Source organism: Aythya fuligula, chromosome 10 (assembly GCF_009819795.1).
Source record: "Aythya fuligula isolate bAytFul2 chromosome 10, bAytFul2.pri, whole genome shotgun sequence".
Classification (NCBI taxonomy): Eukaryota; Metazoa; Chordata; class Aves; order Anseriformes; family Anatidae; genus Aythya; species Aythya fuligula.
Genome location: NC_045568.1, coordinates 32,761 through 51,401, shown reverse-complemented (window position 1 = coordinate 51,401; position 18,641 = coordinate 32,761). Strand labels below are relative to the sequence as shown.

The 18,641-nt window shown below is 50.3% G+C and overlaps 2 long non-coding RNA genes across 2 annotated transcripts; both read left to right on the top strand.

Annotated features, from left to right (window-relative positions):
• The first annotated feature begins 924 nt into the window (after positions 1-924).
• Positions 925-9,892, top strand: LOC116492941. Its single transcript, XR_004253696.1, has 6 exons — positions 925-1,387; positions 1,466-1,531; positions 1,618-1,664; positions 1,755-1,891; positions 5,501-5,574; positions 9,692-9,892. It is a non-coding gene; the product is annotated as an uncharacterized LOC116492941 (long non-coding RNA).
• A 7,030-nt stretch (positions 9,893-16,922) lies between these two features.
• Positions 16,923-17,688, top strand: LOC116492943. Its single transcript, XR_004253698.1, has 3 exons — positions 16,923-17,249; positions 17,328-17,393; positions 17,480-17,688. It is a non-coding gene; the product is annotated as an uncharacterized LOC116492943 (long non-coding RNA).
• The last annotated feature ends 953 nt before the right edge of the window (positions 17,689-18,641 follow it).

Here is an 18,641-nt window from a genome sequence, read left to right as displayed (position 1 = left end):
GACCCTTATGGTAATGGTAAGGACCCTAACGGTAATGGTAAGGACCCTTACCATTACACTTATCCATACACTTACCATTACCCTTAGGTGAAGGGTAAGGGTAAGGTTAAGAATAAGGGTAAGAGTAAGGATAAGAATAAGGGGAAGGGGAAGGGTATGGGTAAGGTTAAGAGTTAGGGTAAGGGTAATGTTAAGGGATAGGGTAAGGGTAAGGTTAGGGTAAGGGTAATGGTAAGGGTAAGTGTAAGGGTATGGGTAAGGTTATTGGTAACGGTAAGTGTAAGGGTAAGTGTAATGGTAAGGGAAAGGGTTAGAGTAAGGGTAAGCTTTAGGTTTAGGGTAAGGGTAAAGGTAAGGGTTAGGTTAAGGGATAGGGTAATGGTAAGGGTAAGAGTTAGGGTTATGGCAATGATTAGGGTAAGGATAAGAGTAAGTGTTAGTGCAATTGTTAGGGTAACGGTAAGTGTTACATATGGGTTAGGGTAAGGATAAGAGTAAGTGTTAGGGTAAGGATAAGGTTAAGGGTAAGAAGGGATAGGGTAAGGGTTAGGGTAAGGATTAGGTTAAGCATTAGGGTAAGGGTAAGTGTTAGGGTAAGGATAAGTTTTAGAGTATGGGTAGCATAAGGGTTAGGATAAGGGTAAGTGTAAGTGTTAGGGTAAGGGTAATAGTAAGGTTTAGGTTAATGGTAAGGGTAAGGATAAGGTTACGGATAAGTGTAATAGTAAGGGTAAGCGTACGGGTTAGGGTAAGGGTAAGAGTTAGGGTATGGGTAAGTTCAGGGTAAGGGTAAATGTAGAGGTTAGGGTAAGGATAAGTGTTAGGGTATGGGTTAGGGTAAGGGATAAGATAAGGGTAAGGGTAATGGTTAGGGTTAGGGTAAGGATAAGGGTAAGGGTTTGGGTTATTGTAAGTGTTAGGGTTAGAGTAAGGGTTAGGGTAAGTGTAAGCGTAAGGGTTAGGATAAGGGTAAGGGTAAGGATATCGTTAGGGTATGGGTAACGTTAAGTGTTAGGGTAATGGTAAGTGTAATGGTTAGGGTAAGGGTACGAGTAAGTGTTAGGGTACAGGTTATTTTAAAGATAACGGTAAGGGTTAGGGTAAGTGTAAGGGTTATGGTTAGTGTAAGGGTAAGAGTTAGGTTTAGTGTAAGAGTAAGGGTAAGGATAAGTGTAAATGTAAGTGTTAGGGTTAGGGTAAGGGTAAGAGTAAGTGTTAAGGTAGGCGTAAGGGTAAGTGTAACATTAAGGGTAAGTTTAAAGGAAAGGGGAAGGGTAAGGATTTGGGTAATGTTAAGGGTAAGAAGGGTTAGAGTAAGTGTTACGGTAAGGGTTAGGTAATGCAGTGTACAACCTGGGACGTCACACGCAGAGCTGCCTCTGGCAAGGTGAGTGAGGAACAGATGTAGCAGTTGTTGTGTTGTAGGTCTCACTGTTCCTCTAAGCATCCCCTCTTTGTCTTTTAGAGGTGTTGTAGCTGTTTGAAGAGGGTAGATTGAAGCATCTGCCTCGGGGGCTGGTAAGCGGCAGAGGTAAGGGAGCAGATGAGAGTAACTTACCTAGTTGTGCTGTGTCTTTGGATGCTGCATCGGCCTATGCGTTTCTTTTTCTTTCACAGGTGTCTCGCACAGGCTCAAAGGAGCAAACTGCACTCTGAAGAGCTGTGTAAGAAGAGGGGCTGGTCATGAGCTGGGTTGGAGCAGAACGACCAAGTAGCACAAGGTGACTATGAAAGGTGTCCGTCTTGCTTTGCAGGTGCCGTGGCAGGCTCTCCACAGAAGCGACTGAGGATATGAGATAAGGCCAGAGAGCGACAAGGAGCAGCACGTGCAGGGATGGTTTTGAAGCGCTGCGGTGGCTTACTCTTCTGTTCATCAGGTGCCACAGGCAAGGTGGGTTGTAACATCAGTCGTTATATTTGCATGAAAGCAGTTCACTTGAATGCCACAGTGCATCTGAGAAGGGTGTTCTAGCAGAAAAAGCTTGTCTGGCACGGTGGTTCCTGATGGCAGTGTGTTTCCTCAGGTGAAGAGGTGCCTGGAGCTCCATCTCATGCAGTCTGCGTGTGCCTTGAGGAGGAATCCTGCTTTCCAGCCGTCCCTAAAGCTAAGTTTGTCTTGAAATGCCCTGTCTGTGTGTTGGGTGGGGTTGTACCTTGGCATGTGTGTGGTATGTGCATGGGGATGGCTTTTAAGTCAGGGCAGCATGGGAAAGGGATCCAGTAACAACTGGGTAAAGAGGCCATGGATTCATCCTTTTCAGCCTAGCGTGTGGTAGTCAGGGCAGTTCCAGTATGTGTTCTATGGTGTATGGTTGTTTCTGTGTACTATAGTATCCATTACCAGGTCTTGTTCCCATAGTTGTTGGCTTCTGCAGTGCTTGCTGAGCACCATATCATGCGTCTTAAATGTATTGTTGGCAAGGGTATAGTAATGAAGCAGTTTTTGTCTTTCACTGGGATTTGGAAAGGCTGATCTCTCTCGAGCTTGATGTTGTCTGCTTTTCTTGATGGTAGCCATCATGGCCCTCAGTCTCTGGCTTGTGTGTGTTCGTGCTCATGTACGGTTCGGGAGCCTGGCTCCATGTGGTTTGGGGTCCCGGTTCTGTAGTTTTTGACTACTGTTTCTGGATTGGTGGGAGGGATGGCTCCCTGCATTGCTCTGGCTGCCCCGCCCTGCGCCGCCCCCCTCCCCCTGCCGCCGCCGCGTGGTGCCAGCCCCCCCGCCCCCGCCGCCGCCGAGTGGTGCCTGTCCGCCCTGTCCCGGCCGCATTGAAGCTGTGAGGAGCTGAAGAAGAGCTAGTGAAAGAGAGGTATTGCAGCAGGTAGGCTGTGCCTGTGAGGTGCCTGAGGATCTGCCTTTTTTTTTTTTTCTTTTATGGCTGCTTCTTGCAGTCCCAGAGGGTTGAATCCTCTCCGGAGTGCTGAGGAAAGGCGGGAGGGTCGTCAGCCCAGTCAGTGTCCCTAAGCAAGGGTCCCCCTAAGGCAAGTCTCTGAAGTGCTTCCCCTCTGTTTTAGTGGTGCTGTGGTAGGCGCTGCTCAGAATCTGCTGAGGGTCTGAGGTGTGGGGGGGAGCTGCTTGTACACTGTTGGAGCCTGGGTTGGGAGGGAGGCTTGGAGCTGCTTCTACACCTTTGGGGCTGGCCTCGGGGGTAGAGGATTGGGTGCAGGTTGTAGGGGCCTGTGTTTGGGGGGGGTGCTTGGGGACTCCGTCTGGGGGAGGGGTGGGAGCTGTTTGTACAACTTTGGGGCCTGCATCTGGGGGTTGTTGGGAGCTGCTTGTATACTGTAAGGGCCTGTGTCTGGGGGGGGGCTTGGGGCCTGTGTCTCGGGGGTTTGTGAGCTGGTTGTACACCTTTGGGGCTTGCGTCCATGGGGGGTTGGAGCCTGCCTCTGGGTGGGGGGTTTGGAGTTGCTGGTGCACTGTAAGGGCCTGCGTTGGGGGGGGATTTTGAGGAGGCTGTACACCTTTGGGGCCTGTGTCTGTGGGGGGTCAGGGCCTGTGTCTAGGGGGTTGGGAACTGCTTGTACAATGTAGGAATCTGATTCTGTGAGGGTTGGGAGCTGTTTGTACAACTTTGGGGCCAGCATCTGGGGGTGGCTGGGAGCTGCCTGTACACTGTAGGGGCCTGTGTTTGGAGGGACTTGGGGGCCTCCCTCGGGGGGGGGGGGGTTGGGAGCTGCTTATATAGGGTAGGGGGCCTGCCTTTTGCAGGGGTTGGGAGCTGCTTATAGAATTTGGGGCCCTGTGTCTGGGGATGGGGGGTTTGGGGCCTGTGTCTCAGGGGTGTTGAGAACTGGTTGTACACCTTTGGGTCCTGTCTCTGTGGAGGGAGCTACTTGTGCGCTTTTTGGGCCTGTATTTGAGGGGGGTTGGGAGCTGCTTGTACACTTTAGCGGCCTTGGTCTCAGAGGGGGGTCTGGGCTTTTTGTACACCTTTGTGGCCTGTGTTTGGGGGGGGGGGGTGCCTGTGCCTGGGGGAGTTGGGAGGTGCTTGTTCACTCTAGGTGCCTCCCTTTGAGAGGGAGGGAGTTGGGAGTTGGTTGTACACCTCTGCGTCCCATGTTTTGGGGAGGGGGGCGGGGGCTTGGGACCTGTCTCTGAAGGGGTGGCTTGTGAGCTGCTTGTACACCTTTGGGACCTGTGTCTGGGGGGTGGGTGGGGCCTGGGTCTGGGGCCAGTGTCTGGGTGGAGTCCAGTTCTTGGGAGGGGGTGGGAGCTGCTTGTGGGCAGTTGGGGTCTGCATCTGGGTGTGGTCGGTGCCTGCTTCTGTTGGCAGTTTGGGGTCTGCTTGTAGACTTCTGCAGCCTGGGTTTGGGGGCTTTTCTGTAACGTTTGGGATCTGCATTTTTTCTTTGGGTTGCATCTTGAGCTTTTGAGGCCTAGCTGTAGCATTTGGGGCCTGCGTCTGGGGCTTTTCTGTAGCGTTTTGGTCGGGTGTTTGTGATTTGGGGCCTGTATCCAGGGTTTTGCCTTTTTTGTAGTTTCCATCTTTGTGTGTGTGTGTTTCATTGTTGGTTGTCTGCGGTTAGGGGCAGTTTGGGGTTTGAATTAAGGTCAGTGTCATTAGCGTTAGGGGGTTGATAATAAGGGTTAGGGTAGTGGTTAGAGTTATTAGGTTTAAGGAGAATAAGGATTTCAGGGTAAGGGGATCAAGGTTGTAGGAATAAAAATGTTGTTTTTGTGCAGTTACATCGTGTAGAGGGAAGGAAGGTGGTATTGAGATATGCTTGCAGTGATAAGACAGCTTTACAGTGTGAAATGTGTTCATCTGATTCGTGTCAATATGGAACAATGCTAGGGCCGCATGATATGATGAAATGTGACCTTCTGTCTTACATACCCTTGTATAACCACAAGACTAAGAAAACCAGAGTGGTTAGTGTGTATAGTTCTTGTATCTTGCAAAGGAATGGTCCAGCAATTCGGGTCAATAGGGGATAAGAGAACAAAGGGGTTTCAGAATAACTACTAACTATTACAACTGCTTCATGGGACACTATGCAAGTGTCTGACATCCAGCCAAGATGGACAAAGGAGAAGGACAAGGGAAAAACCTGGGAGGAAGACTACGAGCTTTCAGCATGAGAGACCCCCAGAGGGACCACCGGAGACTGATAGCGCGTGCACCAGTGGGAGCTGATTAGAATAACCCTGCCTTTTGTAGAAGTAGTAATGAATATGTATTAGCTTAGGAGCATAAAAAACAGCTGCCTGATGTAACTGGTGCGTGTCTTGGTGGAGCAGACTCCCGGAGCACCCAGTGCTACTTGCTTACCTCTATTCATTTAATAAATTGTAAACTTCAATTGCAATCCTATTTGGGACCCAGTCATTTATTACAATTGCAGGCTCGTTCGGGAGGGCTTTGGTTCCTGAATTCTGATTGGTTCTAGGAGAGGCGCCACACCATTTGGTGGCTGCTGTTCGAGTCAGGTCAGGACTAATGGCATCTTGAACCTGAATAAAAGTAAGCAAAGTTTTTGATTTTTTTTTTTTCAGCTCCCTTGCCAGCTGCAGCACTATATTTTGCCCGTAATTCTGCGTGTGAAGATCTGAACGAAGATGACGGAGTCGTAAGCATTTAAAGCGTATACTGTTTGGCTGGGTAGGATTTGGTTGCCTGTGTGTGTAAGAGTGTGACAGAGACGGAACTTAGATCCAAAGCGATTGTGGAGGTCTTCTAACTGCAGTTCCAATCTCCCGTGAGGGACTTGGCCAGTGAAGGACTGAAGCGATTCCTATAGCATTTGTGGGTGTGTGATAGGTCCTAAACCCCCTGCAAGACACTCTTACTAAGGTAACCAAGGGCTGTGGGAATTGCCATAGTAAAATTCCTAGATGGGTCAGACAAAATCGAAGACCAGGGACCAGAAGAAAGGGAGCAAATTACCAGTCATACCACCAGAAAGTCCATTAGGAATAACGATTAGAAATTGGAATGATAGGGGCCCCAGAAAAGGAAAAAGTAAATTAAAAATGGTCCAGTATTGTGTGATAGAATGGCCAAAGGAGCCTTTAAGACCACATGTCTTTCGGCCTGTTTTTGGATCCTTTGAAGACTGGATTTGCCAGGCCTTAAATATCCATGTTAATTCAAAGGAAGCTTTTAGCCAGGAAGAAAGTGATTATGCAGGATTATGGATCAGGAGGACTTCCCGTCCTTTTCCAGCCTCAATATTTACGCTAAAAGCAGATAAGAAATTTGAAGAACAAGAAGAACAGGAAAAAGAAAAAGGTGATAAACGTGAGCCATTGGATAAGCTACCACCTCCATATCCTAACAATCCACCCCCGGCGGCTCCCCCTCCGGTGGCTGTGGTATCTCCACCAGTACCACCGTTGCCCCAGCTTCCACCACCAACAGCACCAGAATTAGACCAACCTCCGGCTGCATGCACGAGAAGTAGGACTGCCGTATCTGAGAGAGCTTCTCTATATCCCTTAAGGGAGGTAACTGGTGTATAACTGGTGTGCGTCTTGGTGGAGCAGAGACTCCCGGCGTACCCAGCACTGTTTGCTTACCTCTATTCATTCAGTGAATTGTAAACTTTGATTGTAATCCTATTTGGGACTTTTATTATTTATTATAACAGACAACCTTGTAAAACGCAGACAACCAGAATCCTTACAGCAATTAGGTGGAAATCACGGCGTAAGAAACATTACCACCTCAAAGAGTAAAAACCTCAAAAGAAATGTGACTTTGGCCAGCAGCTGTGTATTTTCTGTGAAGCACCAGCTAGATTATGAACCTTGAATAGCACAGTTAAAGGGGAAACAGGGGAGGGTCCCAGTCCTTGGCAGAAAAAAAAAAGTGTATAAACTGTGTACGGAATTAGTAGGCACCCTCCTGCTTGTGGGACACCCGCCATTGTAATCTCGAATAATAATGCTACTGTACTGAGATCCTCGACTCAGCCTATGCTATTTGCTACAGATTGATTCATGGTTTTAAGGTTTCAGGGATTGGGCACTAGGGTTGGGTTTCAGGGTAAGGGGTTTCAGGGTTTATGTTTAGGATTTTAAGGTTTTTAGGGTTGGAGTTTTAACGGTTAGGATTTTAAGGATTTGGGGGTTAGGGTTTTAAGGGTTTCAGGGTTAGCGTGTTCGGGTATTAGAGTTTTTTGGGTTGTAGTGTTGATATGTTTTTTAGGGTTAGAGTCTTAAGGTTTTATTTTTGGTCAGTTATTTACGGTTAGGGTTTTAAGATCTTAATTTTTTTTTTTTTTTTCAGGTTAGGTTCTCCAGGGGTAGCATTTTGAGTATCCTAATTTTGGGGGTTTGGATTTTGAGCATCTTAATTTTGGGGGTTAGGCTTTTGTGTGCCCTAATTTTTTGGGATAGGCTTTTGAGCATTCTGAGTAGTTGGGTTTGGGTTTTGAGCATCCTAAGTTTTTGGGAAAGTGTTTTGAGCATCTTAATGTTTTCGGGATAGGGTTTTGAGCGTCCTAAGTTTTTGGGAAAGGGCTTTGAGCGTTCTAATATTTTTGGGTTACGGTTTGGAGCGTCCTAATGTTTTGCATTAGGACTTTGTGCATCCTAACCTTTTGGGTTGGGTTTGGGTTTGCGTGTCGTAATTTCTGGGTTTGGGTTTTGAGCATCCTAAGATTTGGGGTTAGGGGGTTTAGGCAGAGGTCTTCAGGGGTTTAGTGTGGTAAATAGTTTGGGTTAGGTCTGTAGGGGTTTCAAGGTTTTTTAATGTTAGGGCTTGAGGCTTTTTTGTAACTGCGGTAAGGGCTAGGGTTCCAGTGAGTGCTGGTAAATGTAGTTCTTGAACACTCGGCCTTTGATTGGCCATGCCGGCTGTCTGGGGAATGCTGGTAGGTGTAGTTTTCCAGCACCGGGAGGCAATGTTGGGTGCCCAGAGCATGGCGGGAGATGTAGTTCTCAGGACTTCAGATGTCCAGGAGGTCATGTTGAGTGCCCAGAGTATGCTGGGAAATGTAGTTTTTGGATTCTGGACTTCCGGGAGGTCATGTTGAGTGCCCAGAGTATGCCGGGAAATGTAGTTCTTGGGAACTAGGGATAGGGTTAGGGGCTAGGGCTGGGGCTAGGGTTAGGGTTTAGGGTTAGGGTAAGGATTAGGGTTAGGGGTTATTGTTAGGGTTAGAGGGTTAGGGTTAAGGATAGGTTAGGGGTAGGGTTAGGGGTTAGGGTTAGGGTGAGAGTGTTAGGGTTACAGTTAGGGTTAGGGTTATGGTTACGTTTAGGGTAAGGGTTAAGACAAGTGTAAGTGTTAGGGTAAGGGTAAGGTTAACAGTTAGGGTAATGCTAAGGCTAAGGGTTAGGGTGAGGATAAGGTTTAGGTTTAGGGTAAGAGTAAGAGTTAGGGTTATGATAAGTTTAAGGGTTAGGTTTGGGGTAAGGGTAAGAGTTAGGGTAAAGGTTAGAGGAAGGGTAAGGGTAGGGTTAGGATTAGGGTAAGGGTAAGGGTTAGGGTTAGGTTTAGGGTAAGAATAAGGGTTAGGGTTAGTGTTAGGGTAAGGGCAAGGTAACGGCTAGGGCTTGGGTTAGGGTAAAGGTTTTCATTTGTTAAAGCTGAAAAGCAGTATGCAATCTGGGACATCACAGCCAGAGCTGCCTATGGCAAGGTGAGAGAGGAAAAGATGGAGCAGATGTTCTACTCCTAGTTTTTTCTTTATATGTAAATAAAAGTTTGAGCTAATTCCAGTTGGAAGAGTTCCAATTATTTGCTTGGTAATAATGTCTTTTAATATTATAAGCTGCAGCAAAAGCATAGGGATTGTTGCTTCTAGAAGCACCCCATTTCTCTTGTCTGCACTATGCATGCTGTTGAGCTAAAACAGATTAAAAAAAAAAAAAAAAAAAAGAAAAATAACACACACAAAAAAAAACACCACCACAGCTGCTGCTGCTGCTCTCTTCCTACTTCCTTGTGCTTTGCCCCTACCCTTTCCCAGGTGATTGGTTTGGGTGCTGGGCGGGGCCAAATGGTATATGAGCCCCAGGCATCCCCTCAGAGAGCTCCTTCTGCTTGGGCTGCTCTTTGGGGTGTTTGTTTTTCCTTCAGTCAGTTTCGGGGTTCTTTAGGTGGATGAGAGTTTATGGACTGATGCGTTTCCAAGTAGCGAGGGGTACGCACATCTTTTTGAGGTAACAGCTAGTAGGATCTGTTAGAATAAACTAATTCTAACTAGTACTTGGTGCCTTTATTGCATGCAGTTCTTTATCAGGTGAGTAACTTATAGCATGTTTACAGATAGGATGTCAATGTTACTGTGTGTGTTTGCTATGCAGTGCATGTGGGGACACTCTGTGCTTGGCTGGGAACTGAGGGCAGAGGTGATGTCAGGGCCTGTCTTCAATCAGGGTGGAAACACTGTGTGATTGGCTTGGAAAATAAAATTTGTGTAGCTTCCAAAATGTTAATGAAAATAAAATTTGTGAAATATGTTCATCTGATTCGTGCCAATATGGAACAACACTAGGGCCTCATAATGAAATGTGACCTTCTGTCTTACATCCCCTTGTATAAATAACTACAAGGCCAAGTGGTTAGTGTGTATAGTTCTTGTATCTTGCAAAAGAACGGTCTAGCAGTTCATGTCGATAGAGGGTTTGAAGGGTAAACCTTGAGACTTGGGTCTGGGAGATAAGAGAACGGGGGAAGTTTTTTTGAGTTAACTGCTGACTATTGCACGAGACACAGCTTTCTGATGTCTGGCCCAGCGACTACTAAATAAGGAGTGGGGAGGAAGCTGAAGAACGACCAAAGGACAAAGCCTGGGAGGAAGACTACGAGCCTTCAGTACGAACCACCCCCAGAGGGACCACTGGAGACTGATAACGCATGCATCCGCAGGATTGTTCGGGTCCTGGGAAACTAATTATAATATCCCTGCCTTTTCCAAAAGTGGTGATGAATATGTATTAGCCTAGGAGCATAAAAACCAGCCGCCTGATGTAACTGGTGTGTGTCTTAGTGGAGCAGAGACTGCTGGCACACCCAGCGCTGTTTGCTTACCTCTATTCCTTTAATAAATTGTAAACATTAATTGTAACCCTATTTGAGACTCAGTCATTTGTTACAACTGGGACCTCCCGATGGGTGGAAGCTGTCGGGATAGCCCAGGATGACGAGGCATGGTGCCACAACGAGGTTGGTGGTCAGTGGTGCCCAGGGGCATGCCGAATCGGGAGGGGGAGAGGTGGCAGGCCGTCGGTGGCTTCTATGGAAAAGGCCATTGTGTGGGGAAAGTGGCGGCGCATTCAGAGGAACCTTGACAGGCTGCAGATAGGGGCAGGCAGGAACCTTTTGAAGTTCAGGACAGGGAAATGCCAAGCCCTACCCCTAGGGAGGAACAACTCTATTCACCAGCACTGGATATCTGGATACTAAATAAGCATCTCTTCATGGAAGGGGTGGTTACACATTAGAACAGGCTGCCCAGGGAAGTGGTAAGAGTCCCCATCCTTAAAAGTATTTAAAAGACGAGTGGACATAGCACTTAGGGATACGATTTAGTGGTAGCATTAGGTTGATGTTTGGACTTGATGTTCTTAACGGCCTTTTCCAACATAAGAATTCTTGTTAAGGATGGGGATTCAAATAACAAATGCGTTTTCGGGAAGTGGCTCTATCATTCATTGTAGGTGACAGAAGCTCACCTTGCAAATGGAATCCACCCAAAGATCTCGGGTCATGTCATCACAGATACTGTAGAAGGGAAGAAAGTTGGAACTTTTTTTTTTTTTCAGAGGTAAAACCTGCAGGTGAGTACAGAAGTAACATGTACACTGGGAGCTGTAGAGGTTCCCTGAAAGTTTAGGGTTGAAATTTGGCTAGGCCTGCCTGTTCAACAAATGGGAAACTATGCTCTGCTTGACAAACAGCTTTTGAAAGGTAATTTTCAATGTTGGAATGGAACATCTTTAATCCTCTTGTCGGGTTCTTTCCAGCTGGTGACTTACTGCATCAGCCTTGCATTCAAAGAACTAAGTAGAATTTGTATTGTTTTCAGTCTTAGAGGTTATCATGTCTTATTGATGATTTCAGGGTGAAAGCATGCATATAGAATGTACTGCTGAACTAAGATAGTGTGTAGTTTCATTTTTTATCCTAAGTTCTTTTTATGACTCAGTCTTTTGTTACTGTATGTAGCAATGTTTTCCTGCCTCTGTGTTGCTGTGACAATGTAACAATGGCCACAGAAAGTCAGGCCAAAGATCTTAGCAGAATAGAACAAGTATAGAGTGATACTTGTGACTTGCACTGTAAGACAAGCAAATGCCTTGGAGTATAAAAATGCTTAATGGATTTCTTGTAAAAATTGGCCATATCCCTTGAACCCATGTAAACACTTAGCATCCATGGGTCACAGCAGTCACGAGCCTTAACTAGGTATTGTGTGTAAACTTTGGAGCTAGCTTCACTATGTGAAGAACTGCTTCCTTTATTTTGTGTGTGCTTGTGGGCTGGAGGAGTGAAATTTGCTTCCTGCTAGCTTTTGATGCCCTAATCTGTATGGAAAGAGAATGTGGGTGATCGATCTCTGTTCAACTTCTATGATATGAGATATCGTCTTTTCCCTCATCTCTCTTTCACGTGAAAAAGGTTTTTTCTTAGTCCTTTCCTACAGAAACTGTTCCAAACATTTGGCGATCCCTGTTTCTCTTGGCTGAAACTGTTTTTATTCTACTGTGACCTTTTTAAGGTGGGCAAAAATAAAATTTTGTGTAGCATCCAAGATGCAGATGAACCTTCAGTTTATAAGATAGCAAGGCTACCTTTGATGAGATTGGTGATACTTTTTGTTGCCTTTCCTAGGCCTTTTCCAAAAGGTTAAACAGGGAAGATGCTGTTCAACACTGATGAGCATTGAAGTGATGTTTTCATAGGATTGCATGCAGTACCAAGGCCTGATTTCCCCTTTTGCCTCTGCATTACTTCATGTTTATCTGCTGTGAATTGTACTTGCTATTTGGTTGCATAGTGGCTGCAAAGGAATCACAGGCTGGTTGAGGTTGAAAGGACCTCCAGAGGTCACCTGGTCCAACACTCCTTTTGTGTTCAAAGAACACAAAAATATACTCTGCTTTATAAAGTATGACCTCGCTTTAAAAAGCTGTTTTAACAGTCCTTCATTAAGTCTTATTAATCAAGTGTCCCCTAGTTCTTTTCTTACGCTTCCCACTATACCTCCTATTATTTTCCTTAACATGGGAATTCCTGCTCTGGCAATTTCTCTAGGACACTTCTTAAACAGAAGTCTAGGCATGTAAGTCACATTTCAAGTAATCTGTTTCAATTCAGACAATTTCAAGAGTTAAAAGTAAATACATAGCTTATCCATGAGCTCCTTGAGAACTCCTTAGTGAAATGCTGCCTGAGCCTTTTGACTTGTTACTTCTGTTTCTGTGTCAAAACTTGTTCTGTATCATTTCAGTTGGAGATGGATTCTTTGACATCCATGCCAAGAAAAACCTTTCTTCTGTAGAAGCCCTTCAATGTACACAGAGCAGAGAAAGAACAGCTATTCTGCAAGTTGGTACTCAGGCTGGTTTTGGCTTCCCATATTGTTAGTACGTTCCCATGTTGTTTTGCAATCTTTTCTCTTTTCAGTAGTTATATAATAAACTTTTTCAAAGGATGCCTCCCTGTTTTCAGTAGCCTCCTTACGCCCTGAGATTTAGCTGTCCTTGTATTCCTTTGCTCTTCATCTTTTTGATATAAGTCATATAGTTGTTGGACCCCCAGACTCCGGGACGGCCACTGTGCTGAGCTCTTGGTTGCCTACCTCTGGAGGGGCGGGAGGCGGCTGTCCTGATCCTCTGGGTTCTGGCCTCGGGCGGTGCGGGGGCCACCGTCAAAGGGCCAGGGAGTCCGGCAACGGGTGGCACAGGGGCTGGCTGCCCTGTGGTCTGTCCTAGGGCGGATGGGGGGGCAGCATTCCCAGGGCCCAGGGAACCGGTCTTGGGCGGCCAGCAGTCCCAAGCCCCGAGGAGGCAAGTCTCGGGTGGCAAGGGGGCCCGGCTGTCCCTTCACCTGGGGCGGACGTCCTCAGGCTCATGAGGCCCAGCTTTCCCGGGATCCCGGGAGCCGGCTTCTGGAGGCACAGTGGCCAGTTGTCCCGTGTCCTGGGGGGCCATCCTTGGGTGCCGTCGGTACTGGCCATGCCATGAAGCGGGAGGCTGTGGTCTGCCAGGGACTGGCCGTCACAGAGACCGGGGGTTCTCTCCCGTGTGGAGCAGCGGCCGGCCTTCCCGACCTCCTGGTTGCCCCCATCCAGAGGCACGGGATCCGACCGTCCCGAGCCCCTGGTCTCCGGTCTTGGGCGCCGTGTGTTCTATCCGCATTGTCATCCAGGTCCAACGTCGGGCGGCTCGGGGACGGCAATCCCAGGACACGGGTATCTGGCCACAAGCGGCATGGGGGTTGGCGTACAGTGAAGCGGGAGGCTGTCCTCTGCCGGCTTGGGGACTGGCCATCCTGGAGACTGGCGGTTCTGTCCTGTTCGGAGCGGCAGCCAGTGGTCTTGAGCCCCTGGGCTCCGGTCCTGGGCGATGTGTGTGCTAGCCGCACCGGAGTCCGGGGCCGACCTCAAGCGGCTCTTGGACGTGGTCCCGTGTGCGGGAGTTCGGCCACAGGCTGAACAGGCGCCGGCTGTCCCGTGTTCCTGGGGTCCATCCTTGGGTGCCGTGGGTGCCGGCCGTGCCGTGATCGGGAGGCTTTCGTCTGCTGGCTCGGGGACTGGCTGTCCCAGAGACCAGCGGATAGGTCCCGTGCGGAGCAGCCAACGTCCTTCCCGAGCTCACGGTTGCCTCCTTCTGGAAACGCGGGATCTGACTGTCCCGAGCCCCTGGGCTCCGGTCTTGGGTGACGTGTATGCTAGCCGCACTGGGGTCCGGATCTGACCTTGGGCGGCTTGGGGACAGTGGTCCCAGTTGCGGGAATTGGGCCATGGGCTGCACGGGGGCTGTCCTGTGTCCCAGGAGGTCCGTCCTCGGGCGCCATCTATGTAGGCCGTGCCCTGATTGGGAGGCTATCTACTGCCCAGCTCGGGGACTGGTTGTCCTGGAGACCAGCGGATCGGTCCTGTGCGGAGCTGCAGACGGCATTCCTGAGTTCCCGGTTGCCTCCATCCGGAGGCGCGGGATCCGACCGTCCCGAGCTCCTGCTCTCCGGTATTGTTTGCCTTGTGTGCTAGCCATACTGGGGACCTGGGCTGACTTTGAGTGGCTCGGGGACAGCGGTCCCGTGTGCCAGAGTTCGGCGGTGGCCGGCTGTCCCATGTTCCGGGGGTCCGTCCTTGGGCACTGTGGGTGCCGACTGTGCCGTGAAGCGGGAGGCTGTCTTCCACCGGCTCGGGGACTGGCCGTCATGGAAGATGGGGTTACTGTCCCATGTGGTGCGGCGGCCAGCCTTCCCGAGCTCCCTGTGTCCTCCATCTGCAGGTGCGGGATCCGACCGTCCTGAGCCCCTTGGCTATGGTCTTGTACGACGCGTGTGCTAGCCACACCGGGGTGCAGGGCCGACCTAGAGCGGCTTGGGGACGGTGGTCCTGTGTGCGGGAGTTCAGCCACGGGCTGTGCAGGGGCCGGCTTTCCCGTGTTCCGGGGGTCCATCCTTGGGCACCGGCCGTGCTATGAAGCTGGAGGCTGTCGTCCACTGGCTTGGGGACTGGCCGTCACAGAGACCGGGGTGTTCTGTCCCGTGCGGAGCTGCGCCCTGCCGTCCTGAACCACTGGGCTCCGGTCTTGAGCGACGTGTGTGCTAGCCGCACTGGTGTCCAGGGCCAACCTCGACTGGTTCAGAGAGAGTCGTCCCATTTTGTGGGAGTTGGGCCACGGGCTTCGCGGGGGCCGGCTTCCCTGTGTTCCAAGGGTCCGTCCTCGGGCGCCGTGGGTGCTGGCCGTGCCGTGAAGTGGGAGGCTGTTGTCTGCCAGCTTGGGGACTGGCCATCCCGGAGACCGGGGTGTTCTATCCCGTGCAGAGCGGCGGACGGCCTTCCTGAGCCCCTGGGCTTCAGTCTTGGGCGATGTGTGTGCTAGCTGCACCGGGGTCCGGGGTCAACCTTGAGCGCCTCGGGGACGGCGGTCCCGTGTGCGGGAGTTTGGCCATGGGCTGCACGAGGGCTGGCTATACCGTGTCCCGGGGATCCATCCTCGGGCGCCATGGGTTTCAGCTGTGCCGTGATTGGGTGGCTGTCGTCCGCCGGCTTGGGGACTGGCTGTCCTGGAGACCAGGGGGTTCTGTCCCGTGCGGAGCAGCGCCCGGCCATACCAAAAACCCCTGGGGTCCGGTCCTGGGCGAAGTGTGTGCTAGCCGCACTGGGGTCCGGGTGCCATCTCGGCCGGCTTCTGGACGGCGATCCCAGGACACTGGTGTCCGGCCATGAGCGGCGTAGGGGCCAGCCGTGCCGGGAAGCCGGAGGCTGTCGTCTGCCGGTTCGGGGACAGCCGTCACAGAGACAAGCGGATCGGTCCCGTGCGGAGTGGCGGACGGCCTTCCCAAGCTCCCGGTTACCTCCATCCGCAGGCACGGGATTTCACCGTCCTTAGCCCCTAAGATCTGATCTTGGGCGCCGCGCGTGCTATCCGCTTTGTCATCCGGGTCCAACGTCGGGTGGTTGGGGTACGGCGATTCCAGGACACAGATGTCCGGTTACAAGCGGCGTGGGGGTCGGCCATGCCGGGAAGCGGTATGCTGTTGTCCGCTGGCTCAGGAATGTGCTGTCCTGGAGACCGAAGTTTGGGTCCCATTCGGAGCGGCGGCCGGTCTTCACGAGCTCCCGGTTGCCTTCATCCAGAGGCACGGGATCCGACCCTCCGGAACACCTGGGCTCCTGTCCTGGGCAACATGTATGCTAGCTGCACCAGGGTCCAGGTGCAATCTCGGGTAGCTTTTGGACGGCGATCCCAGGACACTGGTGTCCAGCCACCGCCGACGCTAGGGCCAGCGTTCTGGAGCCCCTTGGATCTGATCCTGGGCGATGTGTGTGCTAGCCGCACCAGGGAACGGAGCCGACCTTGAGCGGCTTGTGGACAGAGATCCCTGAAAACGGGTGTCCGGCCACGAGCAGTGTGGGTGTCGGCCTTGCCGTGAAGCGGGTGGCTGTCGTCCGCCGGCTTAGGGACTGGCTGTCCTGGAGACCGGGGGGTTCGGTTCCGTGCAGAGCGGTGGCCAGCTGTCCCGAACCCCTGGGCTCCGGTCCTGGGTGAGGTGTGTGCTAGCCACACCGGGGTCCGGGGCTGACTTCGTGAGTTTCAGGGACGGTGATCCCGGGGCCTGCGTGCCCAGCCATGGGCGGCGTGGGGGCTGGCTGTCCCGTGTCCCGAGGGTCCATCCTCTGGGACGTGGGTGCCGGCCGTGCCGTGAAGCGGGAGGCTGTCATCTGCCGGCTCAGGGGCTGGCCGTCAGAGACCGGCGGTTCTGTCCTGTCTGGAGCGGCGGCCGTCCGTCCTGAACCCCTAGGCTCTGGTCCTGGGCTATGTCTGTGTTAGCCACACTGGGGACAGGGTCCCGTCTCGGGCGGCTCGGCGAAAGCGATCCCAGGACAACGGGTGTCTGGCCACAAGCGGTGTAGGGGCCGGCTGTGCTGGGAAGCCGGAGGTTGTCGTCTGCCGGCTAAGGGTAAGTGTAGCAGAAAGGGCAAGGGTTAGGGTAAGGGTAAGTGTTAGGGTAATAGTTAGGGTTAATTTTAGGGTTAGGGTGAGGGAAACGTAAGGGTAAGTTTTAGGTTAAGTTTAAGGGTAAGGTTAAGGTTAAGAGTAAGTGTAAGGTTAGATTTAGACTAAGGGTAAGTGTAGCAGAAAGGGTAAGGGTTAGGGTAAGGGTAAGTGTTAGGATAAGGGTAAGGTTTAGGGTTAGGTTAAGGGTAAGGGTAATGTTTAGGGTAAGGGTAAGGTAAGGGTAAAGTTAAGGGTATGGATAAGGGTAAGGGTAATATTTAGGGTAAGTGTAAGGGTAAGGGTATGGGTAAGGGTAAGGTTAAGGGTTAGATGTAGGGTAATTGTACGAGTAATTGCTAGGGTAAGTGTAAGCGTAAGTGTACATATAAGTGTTATTGTACGGCTTATGGTAAGGGAAAGTTTTAGGGTATGTGTTAGGGTAACAGGAAGTGTAAGGGTAAGGTCAGGTTAAAGGAAAGAGTAAGGGTAAGGAAAAAGTAAAGGTAAGGATTTGGGTAATGGTAAGGGTGAGAAGGGTTAGGGTAAGGGTTACGGTAAGGGTTAGGTAACGCAGTGTACAACCTGGGACGTCACACGCAGAGCTGCCTCTGGCAAGGTGAGTGAGGAACAGATGTAGCAGTTGTTGTGTTGTAGGTCTCACTGTTCCTCTAAGCATCCCCTCTTTGTCTTTTAGAGGTGTTGTAGCTGTTTGAAGAGGGTAGATTGAAGCATCTGCCTCGGGGGCTGGTAAGCGGCAGAGGTAAGGGAGCAGATGAGAGTAACTTACCTAGTTGTGCTGTGTCTTTGGATGCTGCATCGGCCTATGCGTTTCTTTTTCTTTCACAGGTGTCTCACACAGGCTCAAAGGAGCAAACTGCACTCTGAAGAGCTGTGTAAGAAGAGGGGCTGGTCATGAGCTGGGTTGGAGCAGAACGACCAAGTAGCACAAGGTGACTATGAAAGGTGTCCGTCTTGCTTTGCAAGATTAAGAAAGTGCATTACGAGGAAGACCTACGGCCTTCCTCCCAAAGACCACTGTCCACATCCTGGAGACCCTGGCCCACAATTCTTGGAAGGCTTTGCGCAGGCGCAAGGACTGATAAGCTAATTAGCATATGAAGCAAGGGTAGGCGGGGTTAGGTAATGAATATGTATAGGCGCTAATTGAATATTCATTGTTTCGCTGTATAAATACGACATAGTTTGTCACTTCGAACATGCACGATAGGAGGAAGGATCCCCCGTGCATCAAGCGCTGCAATAAAGAATATACCATGTCCTGGTTTCAGTTAGAACAGAATTAATTTTCTTCCTAGTAGCTGGTGGAATGCTGTGTTTTGGCTTAGGATGAGAAGAGTGCTGATAACACCCCGATGTTTTAATTGTTGCAGAGCAGTGCTTATACCAAGCCAAGGACTCCTCAGACTTTTGCTCTGTCCTGCCAACAGGCAGGCTGGGGGTGCAGTAAGAGCTGGGAGGGGACAGACCCAGGACAGGTGACCCAAACTAGCCAAAGGGGTATTCCATACCATCTGACGTCATGCTAAACAATATATAGGGGTGGCTAGCCGGGGGGAGGGGGCCGGACTGGTCGGGGTTTAGTTGGGCATCGGTCAGCGGGTGGTGAGCAATTGCATTGTGCATCACTTGTTTGTACATATTATTATTAGTAGTACTATTATCATCATTGTATTATTATTACTTTTGTTATTATTATTTTCCTGTCTTATTAAACTGTCTTTATCTCAACTCACGAGCTTCACTTTCCATTTCTCTCCCCCGTCCCAGAGAGGGAGGGGGGAGGGTGAGCGAACGGCTGCGTGGTGTTTAGCTGCCAGCCGGGTTAAACCACGACAACCACTTAAAGAAATTTCGGCTTTGATCTTTAAATCACAGGCAAGGTGGGTTGTAACATCAGTCGTTATATTTGCATGAAAGCAGTTCACTTGAATGCCACAGTGCATCTGAGTAGGGTGTTCTAGCAGAACAAGCTTGTCTGGCACAGCGG